At 34.0% G+C, this 17,756-nt stretch overlaps 1 long non-coding RNA gene and 1 pseudogene across 1 annotated transcript; both read right to left on the bottom strand.

Annotated features, from left to right (window-relative positions):
* Positions 1-12,369: 12,369 nt before the first annotated feature.
* Positions 12,370-13,754, bottom strand: LOC138857319 (uncharacterized; annotated as a pseudogene).
* A 1,723-nt stretch (positions 13,755-15,477) lies between these two features.
* LOC138857591 (uncharacterized) lies at positions 15,478-16,211 on the bottom strand. Its single transcript, XR_011396724.1, has 2 exons — positions 15,941-16,211; positions 15,478-15,841 (listed from the first exon to the last, which is right to left on the bottom strand). It is a non-coding gene; the product is annotated as an uncharacterized lncRNA (long non-coding RNA).
* Between the last annotated feature and the right edge of the window lie 1,545 nt (positions 16,212-17,756).

Raw genomic sequence — 17,756 nt, 5'->3', positions numbered from 1 at the left:
TGTACATATGAATATAATATTTAAACGAGTATGTGGGAAGTTGGGCACAAAGATGCCTCTGCCGTTATGTAAACTTCTAAGTATTTACACACCATGATGCAAGTGTGTTTGTTCGTGCGCATGTATTTGCGGTTGTCAAACGAAATACCATGATTCGAATTGTTAGCTTTGTTGGCAGCTTTGTTGTGCTGCTCGTCTGCCACGACGGCCGATGTGTTGTTGACTCTGTTCACTTTACTGATCAGATCACCAAAAAATTATAAAAAATAATAGCTGCAAAATAAAACACGAGGCTCGTCGTGGTGCCGACGATGTAGCAACGAGCGAAAATGCGAACAAAGCACCACAACAGCGATACGTTTGTTCGCTTTTCTGCTGCTTTTCTCCATTAAGTGCTGTGTTTTCGTTTGCTTTTTTCATTTCTGGTTTTTGCATTACTTTCACACATACCAAAAGGTACGTACTACTTCCGTACATATCTATATGTACCTTGTACTTACCATGTACGAACATATATATTTTCATATAGATATGTGTGTGTGTATTTAGATTGCCTTCGTTTGACATGATTCGCAGCTGTGAATAACACCGACGATCGAATAGTATGAACAACACATCACAGCTTACTGCTTTGTGTTTTGAATGCGGTTTCAGCTCGTTGCTCATTCCACTAATAGACTGTACAAGTTTCGCAAACACAGATATGATGGGGTCAAAGTGCAAGATGAGGCCGTTAAATCATTCTTCTACACGCCATATAAATTATTATCGGTAACAAAGGATAAAAAGGATCAACAGGCGTTAAATTTAGCTAATTTCCATATAGTTATCGCATTTATTTATTAAAATATAATTTAAATTAAGCCAAATACCATAAAACTTTCCATCAGAGATGAAAATGCAGAAATGCAAATATGTAAGTTGCAACCGATCCTTGGCATTCTAAGGGAATCTTAATACTGTTTCAGCATACTTAAGAGACTTAACTTAATTTAATATGCATACACATTCGAGACAATTGATTAGTTTCTGTATAACTAGATCTACAGGTTTCTGTATAACTAGATCTACAGAAATGCATTGTTTCCATTAGATAAGCAATTCGTTTTTAGTTTTGAAGGAATAAATATATATAGTTTTATTCAACTAACGGTTGAATTCGATCTGAAAAATATCTTCAAAGAATATACCGCTGCCCTGAATATTAACACAGTGGTACAAAAAAGAACGAAGTGGAAATAGCTGGGAAGTGATGTTATTTTTCTTGTAGGTCTTGTTGAGTAAAACGAGAATCTAATTTTGGAATTTGCCAAACTCCCCCATAATCTCGACTTAAGCTTAAAAAACTTATTTTTCGTACCTTTGCGCACTATGAGCCCATATCTTAGCTAATTATCAACCGATTTTAAATTTAAGAACGGCTTAATTAAAAAAAAACTCAGACCTTTCGAATGATATATAGATGTCTTAATAAAGCTTAAGAGATTATTTGATTTTGCACAACACACTTAAATATTGTTACCCTTTTTCTTCTTTTTTGGCTTTGACGATATTTTCACACTATTTTATAAGAAAACTAAATGAGTTCTGATTTGATTCAAAGAGTACGTTTATTACCGACCAACGTTCAAAAGCTTTTTTGATTATTTTCTCTTTAGGTCAGCATGGTCAGTTTCACGTTGTACTGAGCAACAATATTCTGCCATCATATTTCTTTTTTTTTTCTTCGAAACGTTTTTCGATCTTAACCATTTCTTGGTGGAAGTGTTCGCCTTGTTCATCACTGAACTGCCCAGACTATGTGGGAAAAAGTCCGAATGCGATTGCAAGAAATGAATTTTTATCGACATGTTGCAACCCATTTCACCATACGCTCTTAAAAATTCGTTTATGACCGTGATATAGTCGTTACTTCAGTTATTCCCAAGGAAATTATCACATAGCGCTACAAAACTCTTTCATGCACGTTTCTCAACACAGCTTAACTTGTGCATAAAGTTAACGTCGCTCATAATTTTGAGGTTCAATGAAAATATGTTACCTTTATACATATGTATATTATAACAAGTAAGGAAGGGCTAAGTTCGGATGTAACCGAACATTTTATACTCTCGCAAAGTCAAATGGTATACTCGTTTGAGATTTCTTTGTGGATTAGCTGATATTTTTGGTATAAGGTCAACTATAGGCACTGGGGTCCACATATTTAGTACTTAGGGGCTTGAACAGTTTTGCTTCGATTTAGACAATTTTTGGTCACAAGGTGACATACTTTAAACGTATTATTCACGCAAAGTTTTACCCCGATATAATCATTGTGCTTGATATGCATAGTGGAAAGTGAAAGAATCAAATGGAATTGAAAATGGTGTTATAATGGAAATAGGCGTGGTTGTAGTCCGATATCGCCCATTTTCGCACTATAACATAGAAATATGAAAATAACGTTATTTACCGAATTTTGTTGAAATTGGTTAAGCAGATCTCAAGATATGGGTTTTCACCTAAAACTGGGCTGTACCACGCCCACTGTCTAATTTTGAACGCGGTTCCTATAAAGTCATCTCATACCATTCCGCTTTTAGTAGTTTTTAACAGTACCGTTATATGGGGAGTGGGCGGAGTTGCCACCCGATTTCAACTATTTTCACACCGTCAATAGAAGTGCTAAAAAAATGTTTCCAGTGAATTTTGTTATTATATCATTACATAATCGGGACCACGCCCACTTTTAAAAAAAAAATTTAACTGCAGATGCCCCTCCCTAATGTGATCCTGTGTACCAAATAACAGTCTTATATCTTATTGCGGAGCTTAGTTGTGGCAATTTATTTGTTTTTGATTAATGGCGTTTTGTGGGCGTGGCAGTGGTCCGATTACGCCCATCTGCAATACCAACCGTCTCACGGTACCAAGAAACATGTCTACCAAGTTTCATAAAGATATCTCAATTTTTACTCAAGTTGGAGCTTGCACGGACGGACGGACAGACGGACGGACGGACAGACAGTCACCCGGATTTCAACTCGTCTCTTCATCCTTATCATTTATATATATATATAACCCTATATCTAATTCGATTAGTTTTAGGTGATACAAACAACCGTTAGGTGAACAAAACTATTATACTCTGTAGCAACGGGTTGCGAGAGTATAAAAACAATAAAAAGGAACTAGGTATGAAAATAAATTAATAAATACCAACTTTTATTTTAGCTTCACTTAAATTTGGGAAGACAGTTTTAATATTAAGAAAAGCTTCACTATTAACACCCAATTTCTTTACAAACTGTTCCATATATCCCAGCTTTAAGTGTAGTGGTGGTAAGATAACACCCTTATACTTAGAAGGTTTTTATTGCCTATCTGATGTGACTCTCGAGATGGCCATACTTTGCATCATACTGTTTGGATGCCCGACTATCCCATTCACAAAGATACCAAGGATATTTTGTGTAGCCACCTTGCATGCCAAATAAAATTGTCAAAACTTTTAAGTCAGCGATGACTTTCCATTAATGCGCGACATAATTGATCAACCGAAAAATGTTTTCCATCATTTCATACGTTACTTTCTTGTTAACCTTTGCTGACCATTCGTCCCGGTTTGGCCGGAACAGTACAGATTCCTAGTTAAGCGTCCCTGGCTTAGAAATAAAAAAATAAAAACAAGTAGGGAAGAACTAAGATCGGATGTAACCGAACATTTTATAATCTCGCAAAGTCAAATCGTATACTCGTTTGAGATTTCTTTATATATAATATTTTGTTAATTAGAGGTAGAAACTGTTGGAACAGTGAAATTAATTAAAGCAATTTGTAAACTAAATTTACTCAAATTATGAGAAATCGTTCTTGTGTTTTGTTGTATACGCTTATAATTGACGTGGCGTGGCAGAGGTTCGACTACGCCCATCTGTAATACCAACCGAATTGATACCTCAATTCTTACTCAAGTTACAGCTTGTCACAGACGGACGGACGGACAGACAGTCACCCGGATTTCAACTCGTCAGTTAATCCTGTTCATATATATATAACCCTATATCTAACTCGATTAGTTTTAGGTGATACAAACAACCGTAAGGTGAACAAAACTATTATACTCTGTAGCAACTTGTTGCGAGAGTATAAAAAGTATGAAGTGAACAAGTGTTGCTATCTCATCTATTATATGTCGCGATTTTCAGTGACTTATAATATGAAAAAAATCGATGACTAAAAAAAACCGTCCCGGATTTTGTCGGGACAAATACGGTCATCTAATGTTAACTCCATCCTCGATTGGAACTGATGGTAACAGATTTTCATTGTGTAATAACACAGTTTGTAAGCCTAAGGGTGGAATTAAAGACTTTAGTAAGGGAACACGATTTTTTTTTTTTTTTTAGAGAGTAGGTACTTTTACACGATCCATCAATGTAATGTCATAATTCATCTGCATTATATAATAATTATGATTTAAAGCCGAAAATAATTTGGGTACATTTACGCAATGTACTAGATCACTGTCTTTGCCATCAAAGTTTCTCCAAGTAACAAAGTGCGGTCGCTTTTTTTACCCGATGTTATTTAAAAATATTTGTCCACTAAATTCCACTACTTTAGACGTGAACCGAGGATTTGAACCAAGTGCCTTTCCGTTGATTTTGATTTACAAGCAAGGAATTCTTGCTATAATATGTTTCCCCAGCATCAGTGGACTCACTTTTCGTAGGCACTTCGGCATTTATGTATTTTGGTTTTGTAACCATAACAACATTTGCATACTTTACGTTTTTCCGCGATTTAAAATTTTGACCTGATTCGTTTGTTTGGCAAAGCTAGCAATCATCTTGTTTATGACATGCCTGATAATGCCAAGCCATAGGCACAGAAAAGGACAAAGTAATTGATTGTTGAGCTTTCCATTTTTTAATGTTGTGCAGCAAAATCCACAAATAAAGTCTGGCTCGTACCAGTGCCTCGCACTATAAAACCTTTCAAAAATCTTGTTACATATTTTTACAACACCAATATTATTTTTAAAATCACGCTGATGACTTGAATCCGTAAATAAGCCACAAGTAGCAAAATTTATTACGTTTGTCGCACATTTTAGTTTTACTTTACAACGATTTTAATCAAATTTAACAGCAAACACAACAAAAGATAAACAACACGTGACATATATAGCGGAAAGTGATAAAGACGTCAAAATTGGGTAAAAAAATTATATTTATTGGTGAAATAAGCTCGTTGGAAAGAAACATTCGCTAAACTCAGTATTAAACTTACTCTTTGAATCATATCAGAACTCATTAAGTTTTCTTATAAAATAGTGTGTGAAAATATCGCCAAAGTCAAAAAATAAGAAAAAGGGTAACAAAATTTAAGTTTGTTGTGCAAAAACAAATAAATATCTTAAGATTTATTAAAACATCTATGTATCATTCGACAGTTCTAAGTTTCTTTTGTTTTTTAAACGTTTCTAAATCGGTTGATAATTAGCTAACACATGGGCTAATAGTGCGGAAAAGTACGAAAAATCCGAAATTTTTTGCTTAAGTCGAGATTTTGTGAGAGTTTGGCTAGTATTATACACTGTTCATAGTATTATTCAGATACGAAACTAACGAAATGGTACAGAGCAAATCAAAGTACGGAGGAACATCTGTAGTTTAACGATTTTAAAAAATACACATGACATACATATGTACATATCTCACATATCAATATTTGCATGCATCATGACATTTTCACAGTTTGAAAATAGACCAAATCGACTTACAACTTTGGCTATTCCAATATAACTAATTTTAAATTTCTTCTAATTCTTTCATGTGACTTTACAAAAATCGAGAACCATTCAAGATAATGGAACCAAATTTTGCACAAATAGTGTTTTCAAGCCATGGCATCTCACATCTAAAAAGAGTCGAAATCGGAGCATAAATTTTCAACCCCTCTCTTTCCTGAATATGTATTATTGAAATTCAGCATCTGTGGTTTTAAAAATTTTGAAAAAGTGAGCGTAGGCCCTAATAGGTTTAATGTAAATATCACTCAAACCACTTAAGATAAATCAACCAAACTTATTCAGAACTAATATTTTCAGCCTTTCTACTGAAGGTGTAAAAATTGATTGAATAGACTTATAACCCCGCCTATATAACGATTATTTTAAAGACATAAGTGCTTTAACTCAATAAAAAAAGTCTAATTCTGCAACCGAGCTGTAATGAAATTATTATAGAAGCCGGTTTCAAAGTTGGACAATGGGCGGGATACTGCCAATATTTAGGTGAAAACCCAGACCTGATCGTTTAATTTCAATTAAATTTGGTACATAACATTAGCCTGACATTCTTATGTTACAGTCCGCAATCGGACAAAAACCACGCCTACTTCCCATATAACACAATTTGAAATTCCATCTAATTCTTTCAATTTCCAGTATAAAAATCTACCACCATTGAATTAGGCTTTCCACAAATAGTGCTTTTAAGATATGCCATCTTGTGTCTAAAAGTTGTAAAAACGGACCAAAACTCTTTAAGCCCCCAGATACCGACTAATTGGACTCCTGTGATATATTATTGAAAGAATCCTTTTCTGATAATGCTATGTCTGTTTGTCAAATATGAGATGAATCGGGACAATAATTCCCTTAGCCCCCATATACCTAATCTAAAGATTTTCTAACCTCCAGTTGTCTTTCCGCATATATCGGCCTATATATGATTTTGGTGTAAGAACAAGTAAACATTAAGTCTGCGTTCAGTTAGCTTGAATTGGAAATATCGTTACTTCTCATGAATTTGTTCGTTCTTTTTGCGTAGATTCTATTGTTTTAATATAATAAGTCGTTTAAAAAGCTCGTGACGCGTTTTAATCATATTTAAAAAAATGGAAACCAAAGGAAAAGAAATTAGTCTGTCGGAATGAAAATTTATTATTAAGTTGTGGAAAGATGGCGAAAGTTTCAGAAAAATTGGGCAAACTATTGGAAAAGCGTATTCTTCTGTCCAGCGCGTCGTAAACAATTAAAAAAACCAGAATTTTAACTTCAAAACCGCGATCTGGCCGTCGGAAAATATTATCAGCCCGGGAAGAACGGAAAATAATAAATATGGTGAAAGTTAACCCTCGAATTACGTCTACAAGATTATTGACGTAAATATAACCTTTAAAAAACTATTATACTCTCTAACTAAACGATGGTTTTAACTTATTTAAATTAAATTGGACGTCTTCTTCAGAAATAATTGGAGCGTTAATTAAAGTATTCGAACACAGCACTTGCTGATAAGAAAAAGTTTTGGAAGAATTATTACAGTAGTTTGACTTGAAAAATTCTGCAAACATATTGGATATAATATCATTGTCACTTGAAATGATGGATTTGTATTTCATTGCGGACGGAAATTTGGAAATCCTGCGTTTGGAGTTGACGAATTCAATGAATAAATGGGGTTATTTGAACATTAAAAAAAAAACATTTTGAAACAAAGTGCAGAGAATCTTGAATTATCTTCGACGTTTTGGTTCCAACAAGATAATGACCCGAAGCATACTGCGGAAACAGTTAGACTTTGGCTGTTGTACAATGCTCCTAGACAACTTAAAACGCCCCCTCAATCACCTGATCTCAATCCTATTGAGCATCTATGGGATGTGTTGGAAAAAGAATTCGTCAGCATACAATAACAAGTAAAGAGGCTTCCCCCAGAATGGTCCCAGATTACAGCTGAGGAAACAGATAAGTTGGTAAGATCAATGCCAAATCAATTGAGCGAGGTTTTAAAATAACGCGGCTATCCAACAAAATATTTAATTTAATTTTTATACTCTCGCAACCTGTTGTTACAGAGTATAATAGTTTTGTTCACCTAACGGTTGTTTGTATCACCTAAAACTAATCGAGTTAGATATAGGGTCATTTATATATAAATGATCAGGATGAAGAGATGAGTTGAAATCCCGGTGACTGTCTGTCCGTCCGTCCGTCCGTGCAAGCTGTAACTTGAGTAAAAATTTAGATATCGTTATGAAACTTGGTAGACATGTTTCTTGGTACCGTGAGACGGTTGGTATTGCAGATGGGCGTAATCGGACCACTGCCACGCCCACAAAACGTTATTAATCAAAAACAAATAAATTGCCATAACTAAGCTCCACAATAAGATACAAGACTATTATTTGGTACACAGAATCACATTAAGGAGGGGCATCTGCAGTTATTTTTGTTTAAAAGTGGGCGTAGTCCCGCCTCTAATAGGTTTAATGTGCATATCTCCTAAACCGCTAATGCTATAATAACAAAATTTGCTGGAAGTAAATGTTTTTAGCACTTCTATTGACGGTGTGAAAATAGTTGAAATCGGGTGGCAACTCCGCCCACTCCCTATGTAACGGTACTGTTAAAAACTACTAAAAGCGCGATAAATCAAGCACTAAACACACATGAGACATTAAATTTTATCTCTGGGATGGTATGAGATGACTTTATAGGAACCGCGTTCAAAATTAGACAGTGGGCGTGGCACAGCCCACTTTTAGGTGAAAACCCATATCTGAGATCTGCTTAACCAATTTCAACAAAATTCGGTACATAACGTTATTTTCATATTTCTATGTTATAGTGCGAAAATGGGCGAAATCGGACTACAACCACGCCTATTTCCCATATAACACCATTTTAAATTCCATCTGATTCTTTCACTTTCCACTATGCATATCAAGCAACAATGATTTTATCGGGGTAAAACTTTGCGTGAATAATACGTTTAAAGTATGCAACCTTGTGACCAAAAATTGTCTAAATCGAACAAAAACTGTTCAAGCCCCTAAGTACTTAATGTGTGGACCTCAGTGCCTATAGTTGACCTTCTACCGAAAATATCAGCCAATCCACAAAGAAATCTCAAACGAGTACACCATTTGACTTTGCGAGAGTATAAAATGTTCGGTTACATCCGAACTTAGCCCTTCCTTACTTGTTCTTTATCATTTTTAATACTTTTGTAACTAATTTTAAAGCTGAACGCAGATTTAATGGTGTCTATGTTTACTTCTCCTTACACTAAAATTTGAACTGAATTACCTATTTACATTGTGTTTTTAATGTCTTAAAAAATAGTGTCGGGTGAATGCAGACTTTTTTGGCTATGTGTATATGTATTGACCATGCTATGGGAAGTACCTTATTGAAAATCAGAGAGAATTTCTGTTAGCAATATGTGGTATTCCCAAAAATAGATAAAATTGTATAAATATTACCCCTATCCCCCACATACCTAGTATAAGACTTTCAAACTTCCCGTTGGGTTTATTCCTTATATATGCATCGGTTCATATGTAAGATATCTTAATAAAATTAACTGTGTGATAGTTTAAAGAAATTAAGTGGACAAGTTTTCTTAAAAATTATGTGGTTTAGCGGCGAATATGTACAAAATTGGTCTAGACTTTTGTCCAAACCATCAATTCCTAATAGAATAAATTTCAATCCTTTTGAAGTTTTCCACATCAACTCAATATATTAAATTTAATCTCTTCGATTGTATATCACATTTGGAGATGATTTGAATATTATCTTTACTGGCGCGAAGTAAAATCTAGTAATAAAACTAAGTGAGTATATGACCTATAATATAAGTTAAGATACCAAATCCATTCACGATTTCGTCGAACAATGAATGTTGAACTCTTTCGCAACATTTTTATACTATCGCAACAGGTTGTACAGAGTATAATAGTTTTGTTCATCTAACGGTTATCACCTAAAACTAATCGAGTTAGATATAGGGTTGTATATATATATAAATTATCAGTATGAAGAGTTGAAATCCGGCTGACTGTTTGTCCGTCTGTCCGTTCATCTGTAAAAATTGAGATATCTTTATAAAACGTGGTACACATATTTCTTGGTATCGTAAGACGGTGGGTATTGCAGATCGGTATTGCGTAATCGGACCACTGCCACGCCCACAAAATGCCATTAATCAAAAACACAAAACTATTATTTGGTACACAGGAGTAAGTGGGCGTAATCCCGCCTCTAATAGGTTTAATGTGCATATCTCCTAAACCGCTAAAGCTATAATACCGAAATTCACTGGGAACAAATGCTTTTAGCACCTCTGTTAACAGTGTGAAAATTGCTAAAATCGGATGACAAGACCCTTACTCCCCATATAACGGTACTGTTAAAAACTACTAAAAGCGCGATAAATCAAGCACTAAACAAGCCAGAGACAATAAATTTTATCTCTGGGATAGTATGAGATGACTTTATAGGAACCGCGTTCAAAATGAGACAGTGGGCGTGGCACAGCCCACTTTTAGGTGAAAACCCATATCTTGGGATCTGCTTAACTGATTTCAACCGGTACATAACATTCTTCTCATATTTCTATTTCTATGTTATAGTGCGAAAACTACAACTACGCCTTTTTCCTATATAACACCATTTTAAACTCCATCTGATTCTTTCACTTTCCACTATGCAAATTAATCAAAATATATAAAGGAATCTCAAACGAATATACCACTTGACTTTGCGAGAGTATAAAATGTTCGGTTATACGCAAGCTTCTTAGTTTTGCCAGTACTTGAAGGTATTTGTTCCTTGCGAGCTTGCACGTGTATAAAATGTTCAGTTACAACCCTAACTTAACCCTTCCTTACGTGTTTAATTTCGGATTTTTATAATTTTCTTCACCGATAATGATTAAGTTCGATTAATTTTATGAGAAATCATAAACAATCATTATTTTTGATCAAACTAAAACTTACTTTTAGATCACTGATTTTTTAAGAAGTTTGTGCTAACTTCGTTGCATTTCTTTTTAGAACAAATTTAAAGGATTAATTTATGTTATGGTTTTGCCACGCCCTCTTTCCGCCTTTCTGATATATGTCTAAATTTTATCGCTATCAGATCCAAATCATGAAAGTTACTTAAAAAATAAGTAAGGAAGGGCTAAGTTCGGATGTAACCGAACATTTTATACTCTCGCAAAGTCAAATGGTGTACTCGTTTGAGATTTCTTTGTGGATTGGCTGATATTTTCGGTAGAAGGTCAACTATAGGCACTGGGGTCCACATATTTAGTACTTAGGGGCTTGATCAGTTTTGGTTCGATTTAGACAATTTTTGGCCGCAAGGTGGCATACTTTAATCGCATTATTCACGCAAAGTTTTATCCCGATACAGTCATTGTTGCCTGATTTGCATAGTGGAAAGTGAAAGAATCAGATGAATTTGAAAATGGTGTTATATGGGAAATAGGCGTGACATAGAAATATGAAAAGAACGTCATGCACCGAATTTGGTTGAAATCGGTTAAGCAGATCCCAAGATATGGGTTTTCTCCTAAAAGTGAGCTGTGCCACGCCCACTGTCTAATTTTGATAGCGGTTCCTATAAAGTCATTTCATACCATCCCAGAGATAAAATTTAATGTCTCATGTGTGTTTAGTGCTTGATTTATCGCGCTTTTAGTAGTTTTTAAAAGTACCGTTATATGGGGAGTGGGCGGAGTTGCCACCCGATTTCACCCATTTTCACACTGTAGGTATAGGTTCTAAAAACATTTGCTTCCAGTGAATTTTGTTATTATAGCATTAGCGGTTTAGGAGATATGCACATAAAACCTATTAGGGGCATGACCACGCCCACTTTAAAAAAAGAAATTTTTAACTGCAGATGCCCCTCCCTAATGTGATCCTGTATACCAAATAACAGTCTTGTATCTTGTTCTAGAGCTTAGTTATGGCAATTTATTTGTTTTTGAATAATAGCGTTTTGTGGGCGTGGCAGTGGTCCGATTACGCCCATCTGCAATATCAACCGTCTCACGGTATCAAGAAACATGTCTACCAAGTTTCATAAAGATATCCCAATTTTTACTCAAGTTACAGCTTGCACGGACGGACGGACGGACAGACAGTCACCCGGATTTCAACTCGTATCTTCATCCTGATCATTTATATATACATAACCCTATATCAAACAACCGTTAGGTGAACAAAACTATTATACTCTGTAGCAACAGGTTGCGAGAGTATAAAAATGTTGTTTTGTCATTGCTACACATTATCAGCAACAAGATGATCTCGAGTTTCATTAAAGTACTTCACATACTACGTGTATTACCAATATATAAGGAGTAAGACCAACTAGATGTTTGAAAAACTTGATATTAGTTATATGGGGCCGAGGGCAAGCTTTCACCCGATTTTATCCATTTAAGGCACAAAGATGCGCCGTTATGAGTAAAACACCGTTTTCGTAACAACATGTTGCAGGAGTATAATAATTTTTGTCGGCAAAGAAGGATGCTGTTATTATTATATAATATTCCAGTACACACTTTTGGCAAGTTTACATTAAAATTTTCCCACACCTCATCCGTCCTCACAAAATTTAATTTTATTTATTTATTCAATACAAAGTACATTCGTTATGAATATAAATTAAATTATTAGTAGTTTTGAAAGTAACTCTCTTGAAAGGTTGGACCTTTGGTCTGTCAATAACAATTTGAGTGCTGAAAAGGACCTTTCAACGCTCACTTGTATGTCAGGTCCAAAGTGCACCACCTTAGCTGAATGATTTAGATAGGGGTATTGAAATGGTTTTTCATTTCATTATTCCTTTAAAAGTTTACTTAAACTGACTGGGCTTGGACTATAATTGTTAATTTTGGCATATCCTTTTTTCAACCTCAATTTAATTCAAAAACTCGTTCAAAAGTGAGCAGGTAGTCGAGTTTAGCGAAAATATGACGTTAGGTGCTTCAAATAATGTTGATGCTGTTGGGCTGTTTGGGCAAGCCCTAGGAGTTTGATTAATATTAAATATAAATATATTATTTATTAATATTTACAATTTACAAGAGCTCTTTAAGCTGTGTTCTGGCCCACATCAGTGGCTTTTGCAACAGAACTCTGCGAAAACGAGGGTTTAGGTAAGTGCTGCAAGTAACTTCCTTGTTTGCTAACAAACTTCCTTCCCTCTTTTCGATGTATTTGCTCACAGTGTGGTGCTCAAAGCTGAAATAATTGTTAGCTTAAGCTCTAATAATAACATATAAAAATCGCCCATGAATAATTCGTCTTCTTATTTCATCCCAATCACACCAAGTAAACTTTAATGATGATTTGACATGCCTCTCACACATTTCTTTAAAGGCTTGCAGCTTGTTCAACATCTGATATATTGAACACCAACATATGGCAAAATCGAGAACTAACTGTAATAACGATTCTCTGTTATTAAATACTTATGACAATAATAATACATATTTAATACTATTTTGAGTTATATGTAATAAGCTACAAATCTCACATGTATGACGGCGTCCGTAAAAGCTTTACGATTTTCCGTGCTTTCTTAATAAACTTAACGGATTCCAAGCTTTGCACAAAGTCACCGCAAGCTGAGAGGTGTGGGCACCACATTCGATGGAGCTAATTGAATGTATTGTACATATACATATGTATGTATTATATAACTAAAATCTCTTCTTAGTAAATTTTTGTTTGCGAATTAAAGAATACAATATTTTAAAAACTATACAGTATGACAGCACATACACAATTTTTAATAATATTGGAGGTAACTTCGAAAAAAGGAAAAAAATTAGTTGCCAAATAGTAAAGCGGCAAGTGCGTATTTTTATCACATTGGTAAATGTAAAATTGTGGATATTTCTATTGGAATTTCCAAAAGCGATGATATGATTTATAAGTGTCGTTTCGGTCATTTTTGATATATCATGATCTGTAATTTTATTTTTTTTTCATATAAATTCAGTAATGTTTGCAATTTCATTATCTAAAGATATACGCAAAAACCACTTTTACAAATTATTCAACTTTATTATCAAAATAATCGTTTTCCAATTGCAACTTTTTGTGAGCTTTTGCCATTTTATGGTCGTTATGGTTATGATGAGTGTTGCGGTAAATAAACAAAACTGTCAAATTATTTATGAACAACCATTACATTCACCTAAATTTACCGTTTGGTGTGGTTTTGGTCTGGTGGAATCAACGGTCCGTACTTCTTTCGAAATGAGGCTGGTGACACCGTTAATGCCAATGGAGAGCGGTATAGATCGATGATAATCAACTTTTTATGGTCGCGATTAGAAGAAGTTGATCTTGACAACATCAACCATTCGACTACTTCGTGTGGGGTTATTTGAATTCATTGGTCTTTAGCAATAAGCCAGGCTTTATATCGTATGTATCGGTAAATATGTAATATATCTGAGCAATATTAACTGATCGTATAATATTGAATATACCATAGTTTTATGCCAAAAATATGTGAAATTGGTCGACGAATTTCCCCAACTCCCATATACTACAAATAGTGATGTTATAAGTATTTTATTCTAGCAAACTTTATGCAGAGCATGTCGATCAGTGTGTGAGTTATATATTTATGAAATTGCGTGAAAATATGTTCTCAAGTATGTTTGAGCAATGTCAAAAGTTAGTGTAATCAGCTCAGACCTTTTCTGCTCCCATAATACTCTATATAGTGACTTTCCACCTGTCTTTAAACCGTTCAGGTCGGTCAAAATGTGATAAAATTTAATTAAATTAAGTGGACAAGTTTTCATACAAAGTATGTGATTTGGCGTTTAATATGACCTTACATCAGTAATATAATCAATTCCGATTTTCTGGTCTCATATATATCTCCTTTGAAGATGATTTTAATATAATATAATAATAATAATTCTTTCGCTTGTCAACACCTGAAAATATTTCCCCGGTTTTGATACTTGCAAGTTGCAAGTATCTGAAATGTTCGGTTATACCGGGACTTAGCCCTTCATTATTTGCTGAACATTATTTTGGCTATAGATAGGCGAGAATGAACTTATGGCGAAAGCTTGATGTAACTAATTATTAAGTCTAGGTGACTTATTTGTTATTATAATTTATATATACACATAAGTAGTAATTTGTATTTAAAAATATGTATTAAAAACTAAAAATAATATACACGTATTAAAATACGTTTACTGTTTCTTTGTTTGTTAATAAATTGTCTCAAAAAATTTTCTTTTTTTAAAGAAAAGTTATTAAAATTATAAATAATTTCGGCAACCTCAACTACATTTTCGCACATTTTTTGCACCAAATTCTCCGCAATTAAAAGTTGTCAAATTCCATACCTGTTGTGGAATGTAAAAAATTTGTGCAGTGGAAGATTACGCTTGCGACCCATTTCGAAACGCGACAAGTATGATCGTCAATAATTAATTTTAATGCAAATAATAGATGACAACAATATCCTCGCGTAGTCAATCGTCAGTGAATATTAAGTTATTCAGTGCTGTAATTAAAAAAATTAAATTATTCCGAAATAATGAACACATTGATTGTCAGGCCAGTTCGTTATATCGAATTATTCGTTAATTCGAGTACTCACTTAGCGAGGTATGTTTTTCAATAAAAATGTGTAGAATATTCGCAAATTACAGTTTGGTAAATTAATGAATTATTTGTTTAAAAAGCGACAAAAAAAAGGAACAATTCAAAACGCATATGCGTGTACATACATATGTATATCATTAGATCAAAATATTTGTATATCAGTAGTATAAGTTTTTCTAGCAATTTAAAAAATTGAATAATCGTGTTTTGCTTCGTTGGAATACGAAAATTACACTGGATGGCTTTTTCCTGAAGTTCAGTCAATAAGTTCTGCTTTGCTCACTGGATACATTGAAATTTTTCACTGCATCTTCATTTTCCATTTTTGAGTTTACATTTTCAATTTCGTTATTCCCTTAATGATATTTTGTTCAACCCATCCATTCGTTCATTGAAGCTGAATATTTTAAAGAAACATATAATTTAACGTTATTTACATTTGGAAAAACCGAATTCAGCAATTTAACTGAATTCCTTATTGCCAAAGTATCCTTACCTTGATTAAAGAGCTTATTCCAGCATTTCCTTAAAGTTGCTTTAGAGTTAGACTCCCAAAAACAATGCTGTCACAGCATTATAAAGGCAATTTGAAAAAAATTTTGGTAATATTTGGAGGCATATTTTGTCAAAAACTCTTTCTCTAATTTATTCATCAGCCGGGAGATGAGACGGCAAATTATCCAAAATTATTAATGCATTTAACGGCAATTGGTTTAGTTTATTTGTTTTGCAAGAAATATTCTAAGTATGATGTAAATTAGAGAAAGAAAAATTTTTAATTGAAGCTTTTTTCCCTGCATTTTTTGAGTAAGTGTAATCAACAGATAAAAAATAAAAAAAAAGCGAAATGCTTGATGATTTTTAGTTTTGGCAGCCACTAAAGGCTTTTTACTTGCATATAAGGACAGTCAATCTCTCTTTGAATATTTTTCTCCCTGGCGCTGTCATCTCTGCCAACTAGATAGATAATAGTATCTTTTGTAAAAACTTCCATTAATGTTTTTTAAAGGGTTCAACAAGCTATACAATCGATGAAAGTCTCCCCACACTTTAAGACGGATTCCATATCTTTCATTAAAACGTGTCAACCATCCATAGTTTTCATTAAAATTACCTCCATGCGCAACTCCGCTTATGCTAATGTGGCAATTCCGCTGCCTTAAAAGCCACGAGAATAATTTTGATTCCGTGTCAGGAAAATCGCCACTACTAAAAGTTTTTTAACTTCCCGCTAAGAAAATGGAAAATTTTCTAAAAATCGGGAAGATATTGGTTTCACCCCATTTTGCAAAAATCGAGTTCTCAACAGATCTCGACGTTCTGAGGGTCGAGGAAGCTTCCCCGAACATTTCTACGATGATGTCCGTATGTCTGTATGTATGTGTGTGTGTGTGGATGTATGTGACCCTCTTATAACTATTAAACTGCTCAACCGATTTGAATAAACTAAACGGCATTCCAAAGGGTTTCATTGCACTTGAATTTCGTGTAAGTTTGGACCCAATCGGACCAGTAGATTTCGAGAAATCTCAAAAATAAAAATTTTGAAAAATCGTTTTTTTCGATTTTTTTCCTTAAAACCTTGAAGAAACACATCGTTTGCCGCAAACCGGGTCGAAATCGGTTGATTTACTTGCTAGATATCGAAAACGAAAAATTTCGAAGAGCTCAAAAGCAGTGAAAAAAGCGAAATTTGAACGTTAGCGTATGAAATTAGAGGGAAGTTGCAGGGATGGCCCTTGAGCCAACCGTTTTCCACATTTTTTTTTATAGCTGCAGCTCATCTTTTCTATATTTTTCAAAAGATTTTGTTTATTTTTATCCACTGTCTCGACTATGGGATTCTTTATAATTTTTTAATTGAAATTTTTACATAATCTCGTTATTTTCTTTCAAATTCAATCTTTTTTTTGCACACATGCTTTGACACTTAATGAGAAATATAAGAAATATAAAACGTAAAGAAACATTAATATAGTAACGGTAGTATTAATATAGTAACGTTCGTTAAACCGAGTACTGACAAATCCCCATTGCTCGTTATTTAAGGTACACAATGTAAAAAATTAGCTTGTTCGTTAAAACGAATATTCGTTATTTCGAAGTACTACTGTACATTAACTTCATTAACGATGCATCTTTACAATGCTTACAACTAAAAGGGGGGTAATAAAAATAATTTTGAATTTATTTGAAGAGCAAAGAAGTGTATTGTTTGTCGTTATGTAATTAAATAAATAATTTAGCTTAGGCTTCGTTTAGGGAATAATCAGTAAGCAAATCAGCAAGTTATGAAATGAGAAAACGAGATA

This window comes from Bactrocera oleae, chromosome 5 (genome assembly GCF_042242935.1).
Source record: "Bactrocera oleae isolate idBacOlea1 chromosome 5, idBacOlea1, whole genome shotgun sequence".
NCBI classification, from domain to species: Eukaryota; Metazoa; Arthropoda; class Insecta; order Diptera; family Tephritidae; genus Bactrocera; species Bactrocera oleae.
The sequence above is the reverse complement of the archived record's forward strand: the minus strand, read 5'-3'. Positions and strand labels throughout refer to the sequence as shown.